Source organism: Rattus norvegicus, chromosome 2 (genome assembly GCF_021556685.1).
Source record: "Rattus norvegicus strain SHRSP/BbbUtx chromosome 2, alternate assembly SHRSP_T2T, whole genome shotgun sequence".
NCBI lineage: Eukaryota > Metazoa > Chordata > Mammalia > Rodentia > Muridae > Rattus > Rattus norvegicus.
The window spans coordinates 10,002,430-10,029,998 of record NC_141535.1 but is presented as its reverse complement, the minus strand read 5'-3'; the positions used below and the strand labels follow the sequence as shown (position 1 = coordinate 10,029,998).

Here is a 27,569-nt window from a genome sequence, read left to right as displayed (position 1 = left end):
TAATTTTGATAGACTAGTAAGAAAGGCAGTGGGTAGATTTTACTGACTTCAAGGACATTATTCTGTACCATGTTAAGGTTCATTAAAACCTTCTAAACACAAATGTTCATTTTCTCTTTTCTAAGATTTTATGTTAGAACTTAATGACTTCTTCATGATCATGCACATCCTGAACTTTTTAATATCTGAGCTTAGTAAAACCCACAACACATCTGGTCAAAACTTATTTTAAGCCATTTCTAAAATTTTACACACAGGCATATTTCAAAAGCAATTTATCCTGCATGTTTCTAATTAATTTGCACTTTTGTCATCAAACATTTGTTCAGCAAATTTTATTTACATATTGTCCAACATGCCTTCTGAGGTTTGCTTTCATATGTGACACCCTGAAACACTCTAATTTTAAATTGTAAGAGTTGGCTCTGAAACATTCTACCTGAAACTTACTAATTTGGTTCATGTGGAGCCTACATTTGACAAAACTCTTCCATATTCTCCACCACATTTTCCTTAACATTCTTCTTACTCTGTGTCGATACATGTAAGTACTTATAGAACTAAGTGATATGTGTCAGAATTATCAGGCAGTAATGCCAAAGCTGTTTGTATGGAGACCATTGTCTTAAGTATTTTAAGAGGTATTGCGGATAAAAGTGTCATTGATAAATAAGTGAAAAATGTTGAGTTAAAACTAAAAGGTTTCTTCACTGTAAAACTTCTCTGTACTCTTATATGCAAAATAGATATTAGGAAATAAATACAGAAACAGCATTTCTCGAACTCATCTGACAATGGGACTCTTAACAAACCTTTTGTAGGATATTAATACTCTACTTTAAAAAAAACTTGAAAATCTTCTCTGTCAGATTTCAGACAGCTAAGATGATGTGCTGATTACTGTCTGCCTGACTCTGTCACTCCAGTGAGATTACTTTGTTAATGTTTGCCAAGATCAAAGTCCAGATTCTTTAAATATACACGTAAGAGAGAATTACTAATAACTACTTCAACAAAGTAATCTGAGTTTTGACTAGTGTAATAATGAAAGATGAGCAACAATATGAAGAGGGCAAAATCTAGTTCTCAATAATTTTTGAACGGAATGATTCTAGTGAAAACTACCATCTACTCACTTAGTAGATTAAATAAAATATATGGGCATCTCCTAATTATTAATACAATATAATTCTGAATTGGCATCACCTACTGAACATTCTTTCAGAACTATCCGAATAAACATATGGTATATGCTGAGTAAACACAAAGTAATTCAAGTAATATTAATTTGATCATGACATAATATTAACATTGTTAAATATCATTAAGGACAGTAGACCCTGCTGCTTCTGCCTGAGTATTTTAAAAAGGAAGATCCCATTGATGTGTTTATATAAGTGAAAGATAATTAGACTATGATGCAAATTTCATAACACAATCTAAAGACCTTGGCAAATTAATTTAGAATTAGCTCATGTTTATACAATACATGCCATCTCTTGTCTTCAGTTATAAAGAAAATTAAGAACAGTTTCTATTAAGAAATACACTGTTTAAACTGGTAAAATACACTGTGGCATGGCGTATAATGCAATTTAGCTAAAAATCATAGATATTCTTAACACAAGACAGGATGTAAGAAGTGACTCTTAACAATTACTAAATATCTTAAAATTTTTTCAAAAATTATCACTTCCACTATGAAAGTATAATTGCCATGATAAATGTTCTCTAATTTTAAAAAAGAATGTAGATAAAAATGCATGATATAATAGTCCAAAACTTGTCCTTCTGGTCTCCATCATCACCCAGAGCCAGGTATGCTCCACAGACCTGGGACACAAAACCTGCCTGCAGAGAGCTGTTCTCCAGGAGCATTCTCTCTCCGAAGCCCACAGCGCACAGGTGAGACACTACTTTCTCTCCATTGCTATCCAAGGGGAGACACCCCAAAGCATACAGGGTGCAGGAGCTGCAGCGTGGCCTAACGGACTAGGACATAAGCCTTCAGGTCTCGATCTGAGCACAGAATAGACCTGTCCCACAGCTCTCAGACCCAAAGCCTACCAACAGAGAGCTGGTCTGACAGGAGCACTCCTACTCCAAAGATCACAGGCTCACAGGCTCACAGGCTCACAGATCACAGGAGAGACAAGTTCCAATCAGAGACAGCAAGACCAACTAACATCCGAGATAATCAGATGGCCAGAGACAAACACAGGAACCTAAGCAACAGAAACCAAAACTACTTGGCATTATCAGAATGCAGTTCTTCTACCACAGCAAATACTGTTTGCTCCAACAAACTAGAAAAACATGATTTGGATTTAAAATTACATCTCAGGATGATGATAGAGGACTTTAAGAAGGACATAAATTACTACCTTAAAGAAATACAGGAGAGCACAGATAAACAAGTAGAAGCCCTTAAAAAATAAACCCAAAAATCCCTTAAAGAATTACAGGAAAACACAACCAAATAGGTGACAGAATTGAACAAAATCATACAGGATCTAAAAGTGAAAATAGAAATAATAAAGAAATCACAGAGGGAGACAAGTCTGGAGAGAAAAAAAATCTACGAAAAAGATCATAGACATAAGCATCAATAACAGAATACAAGAGATTGATGAGAGGATCTCAGGGGCAAAAGATTCCATATAAAACATTGCCAAAATGGTCAAAGAAAGTGGAGAAAGCATAAATATCCTAACCCAAAACTTCCAGGAAATCCAGGACACAATGAGAAGAAGAAACCTAAGAATAATAGGTATAGAAGAAAATGAAGATTCCTAACTTAAAGGGCTAGTAAAAATCTTTAACAAAATTATAAAAGAAAACGTCCATAACCTAAAGAAAGAGATGCCCATGAACATACAGCAAGCCTACAGAAATCCAAACAGATTGGACCAGAAAAGGAATTACTCCCATCACAAAGTAGTCAAAACACTAAATTCACAAAACAAAACAACAACAACAACAAAAAAAGAATATTAAAAGCAGTAAGGGAAACAGGTCAAGTGACATACAAAGACAAACCTATCAGAATTACACCAGAGTTCTCAACAAGACTATGAAAGCCAGAATATCCTGAACAGATGTCATACAGACCCTAAGAAAAAACAAATGCCGGCCCAGGCTACTATATCTAGAAAAACTCTCAATAACCATAAATGGAGAAACCAAGATATTCCGTGACAAAACCAAATTTAAACAATATATTTCCACAAATGCAGCCCTACAAAGGAAAATTGATGGAAAACTCCAAGACAAGGAGGGAAACTATACCCTTGAAAGAGCAAAAAAGCAATATTGCAAGACACCAAAAAGAAGATAGACACACAAACATAATTCCATCTCTATAAAGAAAAATAAAAGGAAACAATCACTATTCCTTAATATCTCTTAAGAGCAATGGACTCATTCCCCAATAAAAAGACATAGATTAACAGAGTGAATACGTGAAGAGGACACAGCATTTTGCTGCATACAGGAAATACACCTCAGTGACAAAGACAGACACTACCTAAGAGTAAAAGATTGGGAAAATTTTTCCAAAAACAAGCTGGAGTAGCCATATTAATATCAAATAAAATAGATTTTCAACCAAAAGTTATCAAAAAATAAGGAAGGACACTTTATACCCTTCAAAGGAAAAATCTTCCAAGATGAATTCTCAACTCTAAACATCTATGCACCAAATGCAAGGGCACCCACATTCATGCAAGAAACCTTACTAAAGCTCAAAGCATACATTGAACTTTATGCAATGATAGTCTGAGACTTAAATACCACTTTCATCAATAGACATATCATGGAAACAGAAACTAAATGAAGACACAGTGAAACTAACAGAAATTATGAACCAAATGGATTTAAGAGACATCTATAGAAGATGAAACACAAGAGAATACACCTTCTTCTCAGCACCCCATGGTACCTTCTTCAAAACTGACCATATAATTGGTCAAAAAACCTCCCTCAATAGATACAAAGAGAGTAAAACAATCCCATGCAATTTTATCATCAAGGACTAAGGCTAGTCTTCAATAACAACAAAAATGAAAGAAAGCCCACATACACATGGGAGCTGAACAATGCTCTAATCATTGAAAACTTGGTCAAGGAAGAAATAAAGAAAGAAATTACAGACTTTTTAGAATTTAATGTAAATGACATCTAAAGGAAAAGAAAAAAAAAAATAAACGAAGGCACAACATACCCAAACTTACGGGACACAATAAAACGAGTGCTAAAAGTAAAATTTATAGCTCTGAGTGCCTATATAAAGAAACTGGAAAGAGCATACACTAGTACCTCAACACCACACCTAAAAGCTCTAGAACAAAAAGAAGCAAACACACCAAAGAGGAGTAGAAGGGAGGAAATAATCAAACTCAGGGCTGAAATAAACTAAGTTGAAACAGAAAGGACTATACAAAGAATCAACAAAACCAGGGGCTGGTTCTTTGAGAAAATCAACAAGATAGATAAACAATTAGAAGGACTAATGAGAGGACACAGAGACAGTATCCAAATTAACAAAATAAGAAATGAAAAGGGAGACATAACAACAGAAATTGAGGAAATTAAAAAAGTGATCAAATCCTATTACAAAAGTCTGTACTCAACAAAACTGGAAAATAGACAATTTCCTAGACAGATACCAGGTACCAAACTTAAATCAGGATCATATAAACCATCCAAACAGTCCCATAAATCCAAAAGAAATAGAATCGGTCATAAAAAGTCTCCCAACCAAAAAACTGCCCAGGACCAGACGGGTTTAGTGCAAAATTCTATCAGACCTTCATAGAAGACCTCATGCCAATACTGTCCAAACTATTCCACAAAATGAAAACAGATGGAGCGCTACCAAATTCCTTCTATGAAGCCACAATTATTCTTATACCTAAACCACACAAAGACGCAGCAAAGAAAGAGAACTTCAGATCAATTTCCCTTACGAATATTGACACAAAAATATTCAATAAAATTCTCCCAAACTGAATCAAAGAAGACATCAAAACAATCTTCCATCATGATCAAGTAGGCTTCATCCCAGGGATATAGGGAAGGTTCAATACACAGAAATCCATCAACATAATCCACTATATATAAAAACTCAAAGATAAAAACCACAGGATCGTGCTCACTTCAACAGCACATATACTAACATTGGAACGATACAAAGAAGATTAGAATGGCCCCTGCGCAAGGATGACACACAAATTCGTGAAGCGTTCCATATTTTTGGAACCAGATATAGATCTCTCCTGAGAGACACAGCCAGAATACAGCAAATACATAAGCGAATGCCAGCAGCAAACCACTGAACTGAGAATATGACCCCCGTTGAAGGAATCAGAGAAAGGACTGGAAGAGCTTGAAGGGGCTCGAGACCCCATATGAACAACAATGCCAAGCAACCAGAGCTTCCAGGGACTAAGCCACTACTCAAAGACTATACATGGACTGACCCTGGGCTCCAACCTCATAGGTAGCAATGAATAGCCTAGTAAGAGCACCAGTGGAAGGGGAAGCCCTGGGTCCTGCTAAGACTGAACCCCCAGTGAACTAGATTGTTGGGGGAGGGCGGCAAGGGGGGAGGGTGGGAGGGGAACACCCATAAAGAAGGGGAGGGGGAGGGGGAGGGATTAGGGGGCTGTTGGTCTGGAAACAGGGAAAGGAAATAACAATCGAAATTTAAATAGGAAATACTCAAGTTAATAAAGAAAAAAAAACCCACACAGGATCATTTCATTAGATGCTCAGAAAGCCTTTGACAAAATTCAACACCCCTTCCTGATAAAAAATCCTGGAAAGATCAGGAATTCAAGGCCCATACCTAAACATAGTAAAAAAAAAAATACAACAAACCTGTAGCTAACATCAAAATTAATAGAGAGGAACTTGAAGCAATCCCACTACTATCAGGGACCAGACAAGGTTGCCCACTCTTTCCCTACCTACTCAATATAGAACTTGAAATTCTAGCCAGAGAATTCAGACAACAAAAGAAGGTCAAAGAGATACAAATTGGAAAGGAAGAAGTCAAAATGTAACTATATGCGGATTACCATATATGTATACTTAAGATTACTTAAGTATGCTTAAGTGACCCCAAAGTTCCACCAGAGAACTTCTAAGCCTGATAAACAATTTCAGCAAAGTGGCTGGGTATAAAATTCAAACAAATTAGTAGCCTTCCTCAACTCAAAGGATAAACAGGCTGAGAAAGAAATTAGGGAAATGACACCCTTCAAAATATTCCCAAAAAATATATAATAACTCAGTGTGATTTTAACCAAGCAAGTGAAAGAACTGTATGACAAGAACTTCAAATCTCTGAAGAAAGAAATTGAAGATCTCAGAAGATGGAAAGACCTCCCATGCCCATGGATTGGCAGGATTAATATAGTAAAAATGGCCATTTTGCCAACAGCAATCTACAGATTCAATGCAATCCCCATCAAAATTTCAACTCAAGTGTTCATAGAGTTAGAAAGAGCAATTTTCAAATTCATTTGGAATAACAAAAAACCAGGGATAGCAAAAACTATCCTCAACAATAAAAGAACTTCTGCGGGAATCACCATCCCTAACCTCAAGCAGTGTTACAAAGCAATAATGATGAAAACTGTATGGTTCTGGTACAGAGTTAGGCAGGTAGATCAGCGGTATGGAGTTGAAGACTCAGAAATGAGCCTGCACACCTATGGTCACTTGATCTTTGACAAAGGAAGGAAAACCATCCAGTGGAAAAAAAAGATAGTTTTTTCAACAGATGGTGCTGGTTCAACTTGAGGTCAGCATGTAGAAGAATGGAAATTGATCCACTCTCTTCTCCTTTTATAAAGTTCAAGTCCAAGTGGATCAAGGACCTCCACATCAAACCAGCTACACTCAAACTAACAGAAAAAAAAAATCGGGAAGAGTCTTGATCACATGGGCACTGGGGAAATTTCCTGATCAAAACACCAATGGCTTCTGCTCTAAGATCAAGAATCGACAAATGGGACCTCATAAAACTGCAAAGCTTCTGTAAGGCAAAGGACAACATCATTAGGACAAAGCTGGAACCAACAGATTGGGAAAAGATCTTTACCAATCCTACATCTGATACAGGGCTAATATCCAAAACATACAATGAACTCAAGAAGTTAGACTCCAGAGAGCCAAATAACCCTATTAAAAATGGGGTACAGAGCTAAACAAAGAATTCTCAGGTGAGGAATATCGAATGGCTGAGACATATCTAAAGAAATGTTCAAAATCCTTAGTTATTAGGAAAATGTAAATCAAAACAACCCTGAGATTCCGCCTCACGACAGTCAGAATGGCTAAGATAAAAAGCTCAGGTGACAGCAGATCTTTGTGATGATGTGCAGAAAGAGGAACACTCCTCCATGGTTGGTGGGATTGCAAACTTCTTATAGAAGAAGGAGAGGAGGAGGGGATTGGGGGCTTATGGACAGGAAACCGGGAAAAGGAATAATATTTGAAATGTAAATAAAGAAATACCCAAGGAAAAAAGAAATTGAAGAATATAGTTACTACTGATAGAAATAGACTATGAATATCCACAGAGGTTAGACATCACAGCAACAATAGTGATATGATTATGAATTATTATACACCAATATATAGAGACACCTAGATGATATGGACAAATCTCCTGAATTATATAAATGACCAAAGCTGAGTAGCCCTACATTTTTTAAAAATCTTGTCAGAGAAGAAACTGTATGTTTAGATGAGTTCTGTAACAGGTACTTCCAAATATTTAAGGTATAAATATAAATGTTGTACAAACTCAGAAAATTAAAACACACAAAGGAAACAAACAACAAAAAACCACAATACTGAATTAATTGTGTGAAGTCAAGCTGGTAGTCCTGAAAATCAAAAAAAAATTCAATATCCATCATAAATAGGTGTAAAATGCCTATGAAAAGTTGGGAATCTAATTGTTGGTAGGATTGCAAACTGTTACAACCCCTCTGGAAAGCAGTCTGGAGGCTCCTCAGAAAATTGGACATTCAACTACCTGAGGTATATTCAGCTATACTCTCTTGAGCATATACCCAAAAGATGCTCCAATGTATAAAAAAGACACAAGCTCCACTATATTCATAGCAGCCTTATTTATAGTAGCCAGAAGCTGGAAAGAACACAGATGCCCTTCAACAGAGAAATGGATACAGAACATGTGGTACATCTACACAATGGAGTACTACTCAGCTATCAAAAACAATGACTTCTTGAAATTCATAGGCAAATGGATGGAACTAGAAAATATCATCCTGAGTCAGGTAACCCAATTGCAAAAACAAACACATATGGTATGCAGTCAGTGATAAGTGGATATTAGCCCAAAAGCTGGAATTACCCAAGATACAATCCACAGACCGAGTGAAACTCAAGAAGGATGACCAAAGTGAGGATGCTTCAGTCCTTAAAAGGGAGAACAAAAATATCCATAGGAGGGTATATGGAGACAAAGTTTGAAGCAGAGACAGAAGGAATGGCCATTCAGCGCCTGCCCCAACTGGGTATACAGCTCATATATATATATACAGCCACCAAAACTAGATAAGATTGATGAAGCTAAGAAGTGCATGCTGATAGGATCAGGATATAGATCTCTCCTGAGAGACACAACCAGAACATGTCAAATACAGAGGCGAATGCTTGCAGCAAACCATTGAACTGAGAATCGGGTCCCTATTGGAGGAATTAGAGAAAGGATTGAAGGAGCTGAATGGGTTTGCAACCCCATAAGAACAACAATACCAACCAACCAGAGCTCCTAGGTAATAAACCACTACTCAAAGACTACACATGGAGAGACCCATTGCTCCAGCTGCATATGTAGCAGAAGATGGCCTTGTTGGGCACCAGTGGGGGGAGAAGTCCTTGGTCCTGCCAAAGCTAGACCCCACCATTGCAGGGTCAAGTCGGGGGGCCGGGGGAGAGGAGTGGTGGGGGAGGGAGGACACCATCATAGAAAGAAGGGGAGGGAGATGGGATGGGGGCTTATGGCCTGGAAACCGGGAAAGGGGATAACATTTGAAATGTAAATAAAAAATATCCAATAAAACCATAATTACAATACATTGTGTAAGTTTTTCAATAAAATAAAAAATTAAAATGTAGTTAAATAATAATTTAACAAATTCTGTACTAAGAAGTTGTTTAACTTTTGATAGTTTTATTAGACTGAATCTAGAAACTTGAGACTATTTTAATTTTTTTTCTTAAGAAGACCATGCAATGCATGTTAATCATATTTCTTTAAGCAAATTAAGAAACTGAAATTCAGTGATTAAATGTTTAATTAAACTTTAAATCAAAATTATAAGAACTTTTAAAAAAGAAAGTGTATTTTAATAAAAATTGATAAAACCAAGTATCTAAGCGCTATGCCAAAACACCAAGGAACCCACAAGTGCCTTCCTCATTGAGTTTGAATTGTTTTGGTGATAGGAAGGTGTGTTTTGGTCATTCTAGACTACATGCATAAACAACTAGACAAATATTTTGCATATAACAAAGAACAGCACACTCTGCACTTAGGTGGCCCTTAGGAACAAATCTGAGGAGGGGGCATTAATGAACTTCTTTCATATATTTATATCGAAACCACATCAAGACTCTATTTTCTTTTAAAAATAATGCCCTCTAACTTTAAGCGTGAACATCTTTAAGTGTAGGCACATTTGAAAATATGATTATTCACCAAACATAAATAGTCAGATGAGGACATTTCTCAGGAGTTTCTTTGTAAATTGATAAAAACCTTCTATGGGGGAAAAAAGTTGGTAAACTAAATCTAACAGTATATAAGAAAGGTAAGGATGTTGTACAATTGTTAATTAAATGAAGTTTAGCAGTAACCATATTGGGTTGCAAATATAAGGTTGTCTAAAACTTAAATAACATTGACTTGGGCTGTGACTTAGTGGTTAAGTGTATGTGCTGCTCTTGTAAAGAACCCATGTTCAATACTCAACACCCACATCTGGAAGCTCACAACTGCTGTAACTCCAGCTCCAGGGCCAGTGCTAGCTTCTGGCCTCCATGGTCATCTGCATTCACATGCACGTACCCCGACACAAACCACAGACATACATATATACATAATTAAAAATTAGTCTTTTTGGGGTTGGGGATTTAGCTCAGTGGTAGAGCGCTTGCCTAGCAAGCACAAGGTCCTGGGTTCGGTCCCCAGCTCCAAAACAAACAAACAAACAAACAAACAAACAAAAATTGGTCTTTTTGCTTAGACTTGAACATCTTGAGACCTTTAATACCTGTGTGTGTTGTGGGCAAGGAGCGCTATTCTGAATCAAATCCCTTTGCATAGAGTCATGTTAAACAACAGTAAAACAATATACAAATGCATTTCATGATGCTAATTTCAATCCTTTCTAAGATTTATTATTTGTTTATGTACGTGTTTGTCTACATGTATGTGGAGACACCACAGAGGCCGGAAGAAAGTGTTGGAACCCCTGAAGCTGGAGTTGAAGGTAGCTGAGAGGTGCTTAATGTGGGGCAGGCAACCAAAACTTGGGTCCTCTGTAAGACTCAGAGGAAACAGTTTGGCAACCTTGGACTACACTTAGTTTGGGCTACCCAAACACCTCTTTTAATAATGCATTTTGACAGCCTAGGCCCCTCACCTGTACATATACCTCTTTCTGAACAATGTACCTAGCAATCTGTTAGCAACCTAGAACCCCCCACTTCCTTTGAGATGCTTGTATCCCTCAAAGGTATGTGACAATAAGAAGGCCAATTTAGGGAAGTCAGTGGGAACTGGAGATCAAATTTAGGTGTCATCCTTGAAGGAAAAGGCATTTGTAAGGATAATGTTTTGACATACATATTCCTTTATCTGTTGGACTCCTGGGCTGTTTCCATCTATTGTGATTAATGTAGTAGTAAACGGTGATGTACATGAAAAAAATTAGTCTCTATTAATTTAAATATCTCTAATGAGAAACATTCTCCCACATATGCATAATGTGTATGCATATGCACATGTAGGATGATGTCATTATGCAGGTGAAGACAGATACAAGACAGAACGAGGCCTGTCATTGAACGAGAAGGAAGGATGGGCAGGAGAAAAGTTTTAGAGAGGAGGAGGAGTCTGGAGCAAGGGAGGAAGAGCAGCAGAGAGAACATGGAGATGGATGTTAAGATTCCTCTCGGTACATTTACAGCTTGTTATTAATATTCTTAAGGGATGGATGTGTACAGGGCTTTGTATGTCTAGATGAGCAAATTATATATCATCAATTAGACCAGAGGTTATTGTGTTGTATGTTTTTTCTTGTGGCTATTTAAGTTCAAGAAACTATGTGGTGACTAGACACACTAGCCCACCAGGAAACTGAAATGTGTATGTCTGGCATGGTGGCAACCTGCCTTGGGAACTAGATGGGTAAACAGATTGCTGCCAGGCTCAGAGAGAAGCCATCAGTAGTATGGGAAGGAGCAAGCAGGTGAGACGTGAGACGCTTTGCTGACTGAGATGAAACAGATATCTTGGGGCACTACAGTGCCAGAACTAGTGCAGAAAATTTTCTAAAAATTTTCATTTTAATTCTACAGCAACACACACACACACACACACACACACACACACACACACACACACACACCTCCAAACATTACAGAAAAAAGTTTTTTCAGAAACATCAATCAATATGGTTCACTTTGTCTTTTTGTGTTTCTATTTATTTGTTATGAAAGGTAGGTAAGGTAGCATATCTTTTTAAGATGTCAATTCTCAAATTGGTTGATACCTTCAATTGTTTCATTCAAAATTGTAGTAAGTCTTTCATAGAATTTTGTAAAGTTCATGTAAAAAAATGCAGACCTAGAGGCATAATGTTATTGCACATTTTTATTATTTAAATGTTGATTTTTGTGCCTATATATTTGGTTACAATTCTTACTCTGAGAATCTTCCATCTCAATGTTGTGTAAACATTGTTCTGGTTGATCAATAAAGAGCTGATCAACCAAAGACTGAGCTGGGGAAGAATAAGGCTGAACTTCCTCCCAGCCAGAGGAAGAAGGGAGTGGAGATTCAGCTCTAAGGAGAGCCTCCAGGAGATATCTTAAGAAAACAACTGGGGCAGAGAAAGCCATAAATGCAATTGTTTGGGGGATTTGGGCTGGGAGGTAGCCATATTAGCTTAAAGGATTAAAATAGATTAACACTGCTCAGTTGTTGTGTCTTAAAGCTATTAAATAAATAAAATAGGTCTTGTCTGAATTATTTGGAAGCTAGCCAGGTTAAGAGAAAACTGCAACCTTTACAAATTTGTACTAACATAGACCATTGCATTCTAAAGAAATTTTTATTTTTTCTTTAAATATTTTGAAAAATGTTAGAGAAAAATGCTCTCTGATTTTAAGATGTAGTCTGACTCCCTCTTCCTCAGACCCAATTCCCCAGTATCATTCCTAGCACTGCAACAAAACACCACCTGCAGCCTTCCCTCTCCCTCATCTCCTTCTCCCCTCCCTCTTATCTCCTTTGGATCCCAGACAATCATCTCCTAACTCCAATCCCCTACACTGTCACTGTACTGTAGCTACCAACTTCACCAAAGGCCACACCTGCCAGAAAACCTGGTATCTACCTGCAGAACTTCTGTCAGTGTTCCTAGAGCTGCACCTGAGCACCAGCTGCAGCCTTCCTCCACTCCACACAACACCTCCTGTGGATCCTACACATCATCCTAGTTTAACTTCCTTACTTGGTGCTTTGTCCCAGAACCCAACGCCACCAGGCACCCCTGCTAACCAATAGCTGTTCTTCCCAGAGCAACAAGTAGGCTGAAGGCAGACCCCCAACTCTACTATTGCTTCTGAGATCCAATCCCCCAGTCTCATCACCAGCTCTGTAGCTGGGAACCTGCTGTGGTTTCTCTTTCCTCTCTGATCCATTTATTAGCTGTTGCCTATGTTATTAATGTCCTGTTCAGAAAGTCATTTTCTATATTCATGCCTATTTTCTATTTTCTCTTCCATGAGATTCAGGGTATCTGTCTTATGTTGAGGTTGTTCATACACTTGGAATTGAGTTTTGTATAGGATGATAAATATGTATCTATTTTCTTTTTTTCTACATGCAGCTACTCAATTTGACCAACACCCTTTGCCTTTGAAATTCGCAGAAAAATAAATAAAAAATAGGAAAAAAAAACCAACAGCATTCTTCATAAAACAAAACAAAAAGTCTTAAAATGAGCAAAGAAGTACAGATACTCCAAAAAAATTTATCAATAAAAATGAGCAATGTGGGAAGTATCACAATTACCTGGTTTTTAGGAGAAGTTGAAGTCCCATTTCCTAAGTATAAACGTATGAAGGGATAATGACACAATAGCACTACATGGTAATTGTGAATCAAATATGACACCAGCCTCATAAGGTTTTCTACATCACACACAACTTTAAGGAAATCTGGACAAAATCTCCACAGCTCATTGCAATTTTTAGGCTTCAGGAAAAGTTCAATATCATCAACAGCATGATAGTGGAGAATGGATTTCTTTATCAAGCTAAAACTTGTGATTGTGGTGAAGGCAGAGACAGTAAGTAGCAAATTGGTGCTAACAACTATAAAAAACAAAAAGGTAGACTAGCCTTGACACCCCCATCCTACCCAAGAACTAGCAGAACTCCAGCAAAATTCTCAGACCCCAAAACAACACTGAAATTTCAGTCATCGGGACAAAATAGAAATATAAAGTAAAATAGGTGTTAAAAAAGAAAGGAAGAAAAAGAAAAGTAATTTCACTGAACATCAGAGGGTATAAAGTCAACGAGCATTTTATCCTCAAAACAAGAAGATTATCAAGAGTAAGTAACTAGGTTTTATCTGCTTTAGTTTGATTATGCTAAGTTAATTTTAGACTGTATGATGATGACTATATATAAGCTTCCTTGTCATGAAATTTGAGTACTTTAAACTTAGTGAGGAAAGAATGTGGCTCTTCAAATGACTCCTGTAATATTATCCCTCTACAAAGTTATCACATAGATTTTCCAGGTCTCCAAAACTCATTTGCAAATAATAAACTACAAGTCCAAATAGTTGGCAATATCAAACAACAAAACCTCATTTATTATGTAGTCATGTAAATGAATGCAATAGAAATATTACCAGAATTATAGAGTTTATATTTTTTACACATTAACAAAAAGAGTCATAAAGGGCTGTGTGTATGTGTGTTTATGTGTGTGTGTATCTGTGTGTCTGTGTGTCTGTGTGTCTGTGTGTGTGTTTGTGTGTGTGTGTATCTGTGTGTCTGTGTAATTGGTTATAGTTCTGTGGTCCTCTCCTAGGGGTAAAACAGACCTTCAGAAGTGTCCTTTAGCATAAGCTGTCCCAGAGCAGCTGCACTGCTTCCCTCCTGCAATATGTATGTAAATAAATGCAATTGTGTGAGAGCCTAAGCATGCTCCTAATACCTTACAGCTTTGCTTTAATTTGAGGAAATATTCCTAGAGTGAAATGAGACTGCTGTACATTCCTGCTCTCAACCCTAACCCTCAAGACTTGCTGCCACACTTAGAACAAGATCCCAGGACTTTACTGAGGCTTTTCTTGATCTGCCTCTAATTCCTAGCTGAGTTTCCTTCCACTCTCTCTTCCACCCACCAAGCTACTTGCTGATCCCTGAAAACACCAAACATAAATCTTTGTGATTGGATAATCTTCCTGCCAGGTAACCACTGTCTGAAAACCCATATTTTATTCACCCACTTTGCTCAGGATCTGGTTAAAATAGCATAGTCAGTTATTTTCTATCCTCTTAATCCACCTCTTCACAATGAATCAAATGTGTATTTCCTTATCTGCTGTAAGGTAGGGTTCAGGAAGATAGTCCCTCCCTACAGCTCAAACTATGCATTCTTCAAAATAATATTAAATATATATTCTGTTGACCTAGCCCTTGGGGAGGAATTGGTTATTCAAGGAAATCCTAGGACTCATAGAATGCAGAAAAAAGGTATCACTGGAGAGTGTGGGAGTCCTGAGAAACTAGACTACCTTGAGATAGAAATAAATGAGAAGAGTAAACATTACACCAGTGAGGGTACCACCAGTAGCACCACTGGAAGCACTACCAGCAAATATTCATGGTGAGTACTGAACCAAGAATCATGAATGATTCCTTTTTGCCTCCTCCATCTCTGTCTTTTTCCTTTCTTCCTTACCTGGAAGGAATCTTTAAGACACAAAGAACATCTCCAATATTTATCTTTGTATTTCAATGAAAAACTCAATCTCAATATTAATTGAAGTGTATTTGGTAAAAACCTTCAGCCTGATATTATGTATAGACACCCACACACATATTCATTCATTCACTCAATCAACCAATCAGTAAATGAAATGTAATAAAATAATTTAAAGAAAGCAGGATACTTTCCAGTTATTAAGACTTATTCAACTGCAAGATAGCCTATAACACATACAAGGTGATATTTTTGTAATCTTAATACTTTGTTAAATTTCTTACATTGTTTCAACAACTGTGCTCTAATTAGTTTCAGTCACACAAATAAATACAAAACAAATAAAAAGCACATTTGTGGATTTTATAAATGAAAAATCAAAACTGTCAGATGTGATAAGTTAATCTTGTATGTAATCACCATATACTCGGTACGCATAACTCAAGAGCTTCTCCAATTGCACTGTCCAAATTTATAACTAAGTCTAGAACAAAGAAGTTCATCTGTGCCATCCACATTTCGCTCTTTCAAGGTACTACCTCATTTTTGTTTTTTTACCATCTCCTCCCTCACATGTCTTCTTCAGATACCCAGGAAGAAGAGTCTCATTAAACCAGAGCAACATATAACTGACTTGCCTCCAAGTACAATCCACTTGCTGTGAAAATATGGTATAACCCATATTCTAGTCTGTTAATATCCTCATCTCAAATAACTATTATGATGAAATCAATAGTTCAACAAAATGCTTTTGTTATACATAATTTGCACTTAACAGTTAACTAATGAATAACATTTTATGTGCATGATGATGGTCTTGTATGTGTGTACATCACATGTATGCCTGGAGCCCATGCATACCAGAAGAAAATGTCTGTAACTGGTATTGTAGAGAATTTTAGTTGCCACATGTGTGTTAGAAAGTGTAACTGGGTGCTCTAGAAGAATCCAGCCCCAATGGATAGTTTTTATTGCAAAGAATTTTAAGAGAGATATGTTAACTAACTAGAAAGAATATTCATGAATAGCTCTTTTTTGGCAATCCCTAAATTATTTCACAGAACAAATAATACTCTAGAGAGTATATGGAGAGTCCATTATCAGGAAAAAAAATTGATCTCAACAAACAATCACAGTATTGCAGAATGTTAATGTAGGGAAAGCCTATGTGTATAAGTTTTCTTAGGCCAAGACCTGTATCATATGCATCCTCTACAACAGATAGCACAATACCTTGCATAGAGTTAATTCTCAAAACATGTACATTGAATATGTGAATTGAGAATGGGTCTAAAGCATTAAATTTTTATGTTATCCTATTTCTGCTTTCCGACTTCTACGTTCACACATCATTTCCATCATTGCTTGTCTAATACTAGTAGTAATTCAAAGAACTGGAGTGCTTATATCAGTGCAGAAGAATAATGATATATCTTTCTTTAAACCTTCACTAAAGCTTTGCCCTTACTAACATAACAAGTATGCAATGTCACAATTGTTTATATTTATTTGTATGTATTAATATCAAAACAAATTTGCCAACATTTACCAAAATTTACCAATTTTGGTTAAGTTCCTAATTTGGTTTAAGATTATATATATCATTGCCACACTGAAATCACTTGTAACTATGAAAGGTAAATATTTCCAGAACAAACATCTGTAAAAAATAGTAACAACAGTAAACTATTTTCCATTCCCATGACCTCAAGGCACATATGGTAGTACACTACTTTTCTTAGCACTTAGGGCTGGGGTAGAAGTTGGGGTAGGACCACAGGTTCAAAAACAGACTGGTCTACATAGTGAGTTTCAGGCAAGCCAGATAGTTATGCAGCCATTCATGTAATATTTCTTATAATGTCATAAAGGCATAATCAAGACAAATACCTGCCAACCGTTGAATTGATAAAATAAATACAAAATATATACAGTGATATACAGTGGAATGTGTGCTGATGTATACAATAAAATGCATTGTTCTCGATTTTGATTTTTTTTTTTTTGCTGCTTTGTTTTGTTGAAACAGGATCTCGTGATGTAACTCTGGCTGAGGACTGGGTCAGGAAATTCCTCTGCAGACCGAAGCTGGCCTTGAATTAAGAGAGATGCTCCTAATCAGTGGCTTGATACCCACCCAAACACTGTAGCCTGCGTGCTTCCAAGGAGTTCTGTAGCAACCAAAGACAAAGGTGAGAATCTTGCCCAAATACCTGTCAGCTGGGACAATCACAGGGCACAGCTGACAAGGGACCATTCCATCCCCTTCTGCCTCCTAAGTTCCACCTTCCTTCAAGCCCACTTCCCCACCTGGGTCAGATCAGTGGCCAGATACTGGCCCAAACAATACACCCAATAAGCCTCCCAGAAGGTCCACAATAAACAAGAGTATAGTAGGTCCACAGTAACCAGGGGCACAGAAGGTCCACAGTAACCAGGGGCACAGAAGGCCTGACACAATCAGACACACAGAAGGCCCACCCTAACCAGAAATAACACTTCCTGCTTCCAAGGAGACCAGCTCTAACTGAGATCACAGAGCTCTACCTGTCTTCAAGGAGACTGGCTCCAATCATAAACACCCTAGCCATTTAACACCAGAGAGAACCAGATGGCCAGAGGTAAGCACAAGCTCATGAGCAAAGAAGCCAATGTAATTTGGCACATCAGAATCAATTTCTCCCACCACAGTAAGCACTGGATACCCTAACATGCGTGAAAAGCAAGATAATGACCAAAAATACCTTCTCATGAAGATGATAGAGGATATAATTTTATATCCTTTAAGAAGGATATAAAAATTCAATTAAAAAAATACAAGAACCTGCACCCTAATCCTGTGGGGGAGAAAGCTGGAACCTCAGAAGTGCAGATGGACAATGGTGAGAGCTCAGGGGAGAACACCATTTCTGCTCACATTCCTGATCCAAGATGAACCCATTTAGTGCCTTCTGTGCCCTCTGGGAACAGGGACCTAGGAGCAGTCATGGGCAGGACCCTTTGGGTTTCTGCCTTCACCTAGAACTGAAAGCCAGTCACAAGGAGAGCATACACACCTGAGAGCAAAGTTAAGACCAACTCTTCTGTGCCAAGCAGCCCCACCAGGAGGCTTCAGGTCACACAAATCCAGGAGTAGCTCTCTGCTCTCACACTCAGCTGAAAGAAAGCAGGTCTGCAGGATTGCTGACACACAGACCTACAGGAGAGTTAAGCTACTGTCAGAGACAGCAAGACAAGCTAACACCAGAGACAACCCAATGGCTAGAGCTAAGCACAGGAACCTAAGCAACAAAAACCAAGACTACTTGACATCATCAAAGCCCAGTTCTCATACTAAAGCAAATAATGGATAACCAAACACACTGGAAAAGCAAGATTTGGACTTTAAAAATCACTTAAAGATTTGGACTTAAAAAAAAAAACACCCAGGAGTTCAGACATCCTGAGGCCGCAGGACAGACTGCACACCTCTGCACACCTCGGACCACATCCCTGGTCCAAGGGGAAACTGCACAGTGCCTCTGGACAGAGGGATATAGGAACAGACAGTTGTCAGTACCCACAGTTCTGGTCTGCACCCAGGACCAAACTGATCCCACCAAGCAGCTCCCTGCACCCAAATATCGTGGGGGAGAGAGCTGGAATCTCAGAAGTATGGACACTCCTGAGAAGTCAGCAGAGAATACCCTCTGCCCACAGTCCAGACCCAAGAGGGAATGGCATAGTACCAAATGTGCCTGCTAGGTACAAGGACCTACACAAGCAATCAGGGGCAGGACTCTTGGATTCCTGCCCATGCCTAGAACTGGAAGACAGTCTCCAGGAGTGCCACCACAGCTGAGAGCAGAGCACCTGTTCTCAGGAAAGGCTGAAAGAGAACAGGAAAACATTTCTACAGGAGTGCTAACACAGAGGCCTATAATAGGGCCAAGTCATTCCCAGAAACAGCAAAACAACCAAATTCAGACACAACCCAATGGCTAGAGGTAAGCGCAGGAAACTAATCAACAGAAGCCAAGACTACTTGGCATCATCAGAGCCCAGTTCTCCCACCAAAGAAAATACTGGATATCCAAACACACAGGAAAAGCAAGATTTAGATTTGAAATCATATTTTTTAATAATGATGGAGGACTTTAAGAAAGACATAAAGAACTCCCATAGAGAAATGCAGGAAAGCACAAGTAAACAAGTAGACAACCCTTAGAGAGGAAACACAAAAGTCACGGAAAGAATTGCAGGAAAACACAGCCAAACATGTGAAGGAATTGAAAATGGAAATAGAAACAATAAAGAACACACAAAGGGAGACAACCCTAGATATAGAAAACCTAGGGAAGAGATAAGGAGTCATAGATGAAAGTATCTCCAACAGAATACAAGAGATAGAAGAGAGACTCTCGGGAGCAGAAGATACCATAGAAAACATCGACAGAACCATCAAAGATAATGTAAAACATCCCTCACGTAAATAAAGTGATTCCCATAAACATACAGGAAGCTTACAGAAACAAAATAGATTGGACAACAAAAAAAATTCCCCCATCACATAATAGTCAAAAAAACTAATGCACAAAACAAAGAATTTTAAAAGCAGTAAAGGAAAAAGGCCAAGTAACATATAAAGGCAGACCTATCAGAATTACACCAGACTTCTGACCAGAGACTATGAAAGCCAGAAGATACTGGGCAGATGTTATACAGACCCTAAGAGAAAACAAAGGCCAGCCTAGGCTACTATATCCAGCAAAACTCTCAACATAGATGCAGAAACCAAGATATTCCATGACAAAACCAAATTTACATAATATATTTTTACAAATCCAGCACTACAAAGGATAATAGAAGGAAAACTCCACCACAAGGAAGGAAACTATACCCTAGAAAAAGTAAGAAAGTGATCTCCTTGCAAGGAACACAAAAGAAGAGAGACACACAAACATAATTCAACCCCTAACAACAAGAATAACAGAAAACAACAATAACTATCTTTTAATATCCTTTGCCATTAATGGACTCAATTATCCAATAAAAAGAAATAGACAGGATATTTAAATAGGATCCAGCATTTTGCTGCATAAGGGAAACCCATCTCAGAGACAAAGGCAGACACTCCCTCAGAGTAAAAGACAGGAAAAGAACTTTCCAAGCCAATGGTCCCAAGAAACAAGTTGGAGTAGCCATTCTAATGTCAAATAAAATCTACTTTCAACCTAAAGTTATCGAAAAAGATAAGGAAGGACACTTCATATTCATCAAAGGAAATATCCACCAAGATGAACTCTCAGTCCTAAGAATCTATGTTCCAAATGCGAAGGCACCTACATTCATAAAAGAAACCTTATTGAAGCTCAAAGCACACATTACACCTCACACAATAATAGTAGGAGATTACAAAAGTCCGCTCTCATCATGGAAGATCATGGAAGCAGAAAATTAACAGAGACATAGAGAAACTAACAGAAGTTATAAGTCAAATATTTATAGAACCAGATATTTATAGAACACTTCTCATAAAACAAAAGAATAAAACTTATTCTCAGCACCCCGTGATACCTTCTCCAAAATTGACCATATAATCAGTCACAAAACAGGTTTCAACCGATAGAAGATTGATCTAATCCCATGCATCCTGTAAGATCCCCATGAAATAAGGCTAGTCTCCAATAACAATAATGACATAAAGCCCACATATGCATGGAAGGTGAACATCACTCTGCTCAGTGATAACCTGGTCAAGGAAGAAATAAAGAAAGAAATTAAAGATTTCTTAGAATTTAATTAAAATAAAGGCACAACATACCCAAACTTATGAGACACAATGAAAGCAGTGCTAAGAGGAAAACTCAAAGCCCTGAGTACCTCCAAAAGGAAACTGGAGAAAGCATGAACTAGCAGCTTGACAGTACACCTAAAAGCTCTAGAACAAAAAGAAACAAATACACCCAAGAGGAGTAGAAGGCAGGAAATAATCAAACTTACAGCTTAAATCAAACAAGTGGAAACAAAAAGGACTATAAAAGAATCAAAAAAAAAGGGGGGGGGAGCTGCTTCTTTGAGAAAATCAATAAGATAGATAAACCCTTAGCCAGACTAATCAGAGGGCACGGAGAGTGTAGCCAAATTAACAAAAGTAGAAGTGAAAAGAGAGACATAACAACAGAATCTCAGGAAATTCAAAAAATCATCAGATCCTACTACAATAGCCTATATTCAACAAAACTGGAAAATCTGGATGAAATGAAAAATTTTCTAGAAAAATGCCAGGTACCAAAGTGAAATCACTATCAGAAAACCATGTAAACAGTCCCATAATTCCTAAAGAAATAGAGGCAGTTATTAAAAGTCTCCCAACGAAAAAGAGCCCAGAACCAGATGGGTTTTGTGCAGAATTCTATCAGACCTTCATAGAAGACCTCAAACTACTACTCTTCAAACTATTCCACAAAACTGAAATGGAAGGAACACTACCCAATTCCTTCTAGGAAGCCTCAAATACATTAAAACTAAACCACACAAAGAGACAACAAAGGAAGAGAACTTCAGAAGAGTTTCCCTTGTGAATATCAATGCAAAAATACTCATTAAAATTCTCCCAAACCAAATCCAAGAACACATCAAAATGATCACCCATCAAGATCAAGTAGACTTCATCGCAGGGATGCAGGAATGGTTCAATACATGGAAATCTAACAATGTAATCACTATATAAACAAACTCAAAGAAAAAAATCCACATGATCATTTTATTAAATGCTGAGAAAGCATTTGACAAAATTTAACACTCCTTCAAATAAAAGCTTGGAAAGATCAGGAATTCAAGGCCCATACCTAAATATACTAAAAGCAATGAACATCAAATCAGTAGACAACATTAAACTAAATGGAGAGAAACTTGAAGCAATTCCACTAAAATCAGGGACTAGAAAAAGCCCACCACTCTATCCATACTTATTCAGTATAGTACTCAAAGTTCTCGTCAGAGCAATCAGAAAGCAAAAGGAGGTCAAAGGAATACAGATTGGAAAGGAAAAAGTCAAAATATCACTATTTGCTGATGATATGATAGTATAGTTATATGATGCCAAAAAAGCCAGATTTAAAAAAAAATCAGCAAAGTGGCTGGGTATAAAATTAATTCAAATAAATCAGTAGTCTTCCTCTACTTAAAGGATAAAGAGGTTGAGAAAGAAATCAGGGAAATGACACCCATCAAAATAGTCACAAATAACATAAAATACCTTGGTGTGACTTTAACCAAGCAAGTGAAAGATCTATATGACAAGAACTTCAAGTTTCTGAAAAAAGAAAAGGAAGATCTCAGAAGATGGAAAGTCCTCCCATGCTCATGGGTTATCAGAATTAATATAGTAAGAATGGCAATTTTGCTGAAAGCAATCTACAGATTCAATGCGATCCCCATCAAACTTACAACTCAATTATTCTTAGAGTTAGAAAAAGCAATTTGCAAATTAATTATAAATAACAATACACCCAGGATATCGAAAACTGTCCTCAAGAAAAAAAGAACTTCTGGTGGAATCACTTTCCCTGACCTCAAGCTGTATTACAGAGCAATAGTGATAGAAACTGGATGGTATTTGTACAGCAAAAGACAGGTAGATCAGTGGAACAGAATTGAAGACGCAGAAATGAACCCATACACCTATAGTCACTTGATTTTTGACAAAGGAGCTGAAACTATCCAGTGGGAAAAAGACGGCATTTTCAACAAATAGTGCTGGTTCAACTGGAGGTCAGAATGTAGAATAATACAAATCTATCCATTCTTATCACCCTGTACAAAGCTTGAGTCCAAGTAGACCAAGGACCTCCACATCAAACCAAATACACTCAAACTAATACAAGAAAAAGTAGGGAAGTGCCTTGAACACATGGGCACTGGGGAAAATTTCTTGAACAAAACACAAATGGCTTCTGCTCTAAGATCAAGAATCAACAAATGGAACCTCATAAAACTGCAAAGCTTCTATACAGCAAAGGATACTGTCAGTAGGGGAAAAAATGGTCCCCAACAGATTAGGAAAAGATCTTTGCCAGTTCTACATCTGATAGAGGACTAATATCCAAAATATACAAAGAACTCAAAAAGATAGACTCCGGAGAGCCAAATAACCCTATTAAAAATGGGATACAGAGTTGAACAAAGAATTCTCAGCTGAGAAATATTGAATGGCTGAGAAGCACCTAAAGAAATGTTCAAGACCCTTAGTCATCAGGGAAATGCAAATCAGAACAACCCTGAGATTCCACCTCACACCAGTCAGAATGACTAAGGTCAAAAATTTAGGTTACAACAGATGCTGGCAAAGATGTGGAAAAAGAGAAACACTCCTCCATTTTTGGTGGGATTGCAAACACGTACAACCACTCTGGTAATCAACCAGAGGTTCCTCAGGAAATTGGACATTGCACTACCTGAGGACCCAGCTGTACCTCTCCTGGGCATATACCCAAAAGATACTCCAATATAGAACAAAGACACATGCTCTACTATGCTTGCTCATCCAGCCTTATTTATAATATCCAGATGAATGAATATAGAGAATGTGGTGTATATATACACAATGGAGTACTACTCAGCAATCAAGAACAATGACCTTATGAAATTCATAGGTAAATGGATGGAACTAGAAAATATCATCCTGAGTAAGGTAACCCAATCACAAAAAAACACACATGGTATGCACTCACTGATAAGCGGATATTAGCCCAAAAGCTCAAATAACGCAAGACACAATCCACAGACCACATGAAGCTCAGGAAAAAGGACTATCAAAGTGTGGATGCTTTTGTTCTTCTTAAAAGGGGGATCAAAAGTATTCATAGGAGGGGATATAGAGACAAAGTTTAGAGCAGAGACTGAAGAAATGGCCATTCAGAGACTGCCCCACTTGAGAATCTGTCCCATCTGCAGACAACAAACCCAGACACTATTACTGATGCCAAGAAAAGCTTGCTGACAGGAGCCTGATATAACTGTCTCCTAAGAAACTCTGCCAGAGCCTGACCAATACAGATGTGGGTGCTTGCAGGCAAACCCCAATACACAAGTTAGGGCAAGGATTGAAGAAGCTGAAAGGGCTTGCAACCCCATAAGAACAACAATACCAACCAACCAGAGCTCCCAGGGACTAAACCACTACCCAAAGACTATACATGGACAGACCCATGGCTCCAGCTGCATATGTAGCAAAGGATGGCCTTGTTGGGCACCAATGGAAGGAGAAGCCCTTGTTCCTGCCAAGGCTGGACCCCCCCATTGTAGTGGAATATCGTGGGACAGGAAGTGGGAAGGGGGGATGGTTGGGGAGGAGGAACACCCTTATAGAAAAAGGAGAGGGGAATGGGATAGGGGGCTTATGACCAGGAAACCTAGAATGGGAATAACATTTACAATGTAAACTTAAAACATCCAATGAAAAAATACAGGAAAAAATAAATAAATGTGTAGAAGCTGTTAGAAAAGAAACAAATAAATCCATAACAAAAATATATGAAAATATATTTAAGTAGGTAAAGGACTTAAACAGAAATGTCCAAGAACTAAAAGTGGAAATAGAAACAATTAAAAAAAAAAACCAGAAAGCCAATCCCAGAAATGGAAAATGTAGGAAAGAGATTAGCAGCTACAGATGTAAGTATCATCAACAGAATACAAGAGATGGGAAAGAAAAATCTCAAGCATAAAAGATATCATATTAGATATTGACAAATCAGTCAAAGGAAATACACAGTATACAAAACTCCTAACCCAACATGTCCAGGAAATTGAGGACACAATAAAAACATCAAACCTAAGAATAATAGGAATAGAAGAGGATAAAGAATCCAAGCTCAAAATGCCAGAAGGTATCTTCAACATAATCATAGAAGAAAACATCCCGAACCTAAAGAATGAGATGGCCATTAATGTATAAGAACTCTATAGAACACCAAATAGATTGGACCAGAAAAGAAAATCCTCTCATCAAATAATGATCAAAACAGTAAATGCACAGAACAAAGGAAGAATATTAAAGCTGTAAAGGAAAAATGCCAAGTAACATATAAAGGCAGACCCATCAGAATTACACCACCCAGTATACGGTCTCTGGGTTCCCTTAGAGGAGGGTCCAGGAGCAGGAGGTCCGCTGCGTCTGAGACACCACAAGAACCTGAAGGGACCTACCGGATAAACAGTTCTCTGCACCCAAATCCCATGGGAGGGAGAGCTAAACCTTCAGAGAAGCAGACATGACTGGGAAACCAGAAGAGACTGCACTCTGCACACATCTCTGATGCCAGAGGAAAACACCAAACGCCATCTGGAACCCTGGTACACAGAAGTTCCCGGAAAGGGCAGCACAGATCTTCCTGGTTGCTGCCACCACGGAGAGCTCGTAGGCAACACCCCACAAGCAAACTTGAGCCTCGGGACCACTGGTAAGACCAACTTTTCTGCTGCAAGCGACCTGCCTGGTGAACCCAGGACACACAGAGGCAAAATTCCTCTAGGACCAGGCACTTCCTGTGGTTAGCAGGAGTCCCAAACCCGCGGATCCCTGCCCTCAGCAGCTTTCTGCTCCCAAACCCCGTGGGAGAGAGACCTCACCGCCTGGTCAGGTTGGCACTCCTGAGGCTGCAGAGCGGAAGAACCACCAACACTGCCCACCCCTGCTCACATCCCTGGCCCAAGAGGAAACTGTATACAGCCTCTGGGTTCCCTTAGAGGAGGGCCCAGGAGCAGGAGGTCCCCTGCGTATGAGACACCCCCAGAACCTGAAGGGACCTACCGGATAAACAGTTCTCTGCACCCAAATCCCATGGGAGGGAGAGCTAAACCTTCAGAGAAGCAGACACGACTGGGAAACCAGAAGAGACTGCACTCTGCACACATCTCTGACGCCAGAGGAAAACACCAAACGCCATCTGGAACCCTGGTGCACGGAAGCTCCCGGAAAGGGTGGCACAGATCTTCCTGGTTGCTGCCACCACAGAGAGCTCGTAGGCAGCACCCCACGAGCAAACTTGAGCCTCGGGACCACAGGTAAGAACAACTTTTCTGCTGCAAGAGACCTGCCTGGTGAACTCAAGACACAGGCCCACAGGAACAGCTGAAGACCTGTAGATAGGAAAAACTACACGCCCGAAAGCAGAACACTCTGTCACCATAACTGGCTGAAAGAAAACAGGAAAACAGGTCTACAGCACTCCTGACACACAGGCTTATAGGACAGTCTAGCCACTGTCAGAAATAGCAGAACAAAGTAACACTAGAGATAATCTGATGGCGAGAGGCAAACGCAGGAATCCAAGCAACACAAACAAAAACTACATGGCATCATCGGGGCCCAATTCTCCCACCAAAGCAAACACAGAATACCAAACACACCAGAAAAGCAAGATCTAGTTTCAAAATCATATTTGATCATGATGCTGGAGGACTTCAAGAAAAACGTGAAGAACTCCCTTAGAGAAACACAGGAAAGCATTAATAAACAAGTAGAAGGCTACAGAGAGGAATTGCAAAAATCCCTGAAAGAATTCCAGGAAAACATAAATAAACAAATAGAAGCCAATAGAGAGGAGTCACAAAAATCCCTGAAAGAATTCCAGGAAAACACAATGAAACAGTTGAAGGAATTAAAAATGGAAATAGAAGCAATCAAGACAGAACACATGGAAACAACCCTAGATATAGAAAACCAAAAGAAGAGACAAGGAGCTGTAGATACGAGCTTCACCAACGGAATACAAGAGATGGAAGAGAGAATCTCAGAAGCAGAAGATTCCATAGAAATCATTGACTCAACTGTCAAAGATAATGTAAAGCAGAAAAAGCTACTGGTCCAAAACATACAGGAAATCCAGGATTCAATGAGAAGATCAAACCTAAGGATAATAGGTATAGAAGAGAGTGAAGACTCCCAGCTCAAAGGACCAGTAAATATCTTCAACAAAATCATAGAAGAAAACTTCCCGAACCTAAAAAGAGAGATACCCATAGGCATACAAGAAGCCTACAGAACTCGAAATAGATTGGACCAGAAAAGAAACACCTCCCGTCACATAATAGTCAAAACACCAAATGCACAAAATAAAGAAAGAATATTAAAAGCAGTAAGGGGAAAAGGTCAAGTAACATATAAAGGCAGACCTATCAGAATCACACCAGGCTTTTCGCCAGAAACTATGAAGGCCAGAAGATCCTGGACAGATGTCATACAGACCCCAAGAGAACACAAATGCCAGCCCAGATTAATGTATCCTGCAAAACTCTCAATTAACATAGAT

The 27,569-nt window shown here is 38.4% G+C and overlaps 1 long non-coding RNA gene and 1 other non-coding gene across 7 annotated transcripts in view; one reads left to right on the top strand and one right to left on the bottom strand.

Annotated features, from left to right (window-relative positions):
* The window catches only part of LOC147995954 (uncharacterized), a 250,863-nt gene that overhangs the window by 37,647 nt on the left and 185,647 nt on the right, over positions 1 to 27,569 (bottom strand). The gene's annotated exons all lie outside the window — the stretch shown is intronic.
* Positions 5,149 to 5,255, top strand: LOC120101163 (U6 spliceosomal RNA). The gene has a single exon (XR_015678654.1). It is a non-coding gene; the product is annotated as a U6 spliceosomal RNA (small nuclear RNA).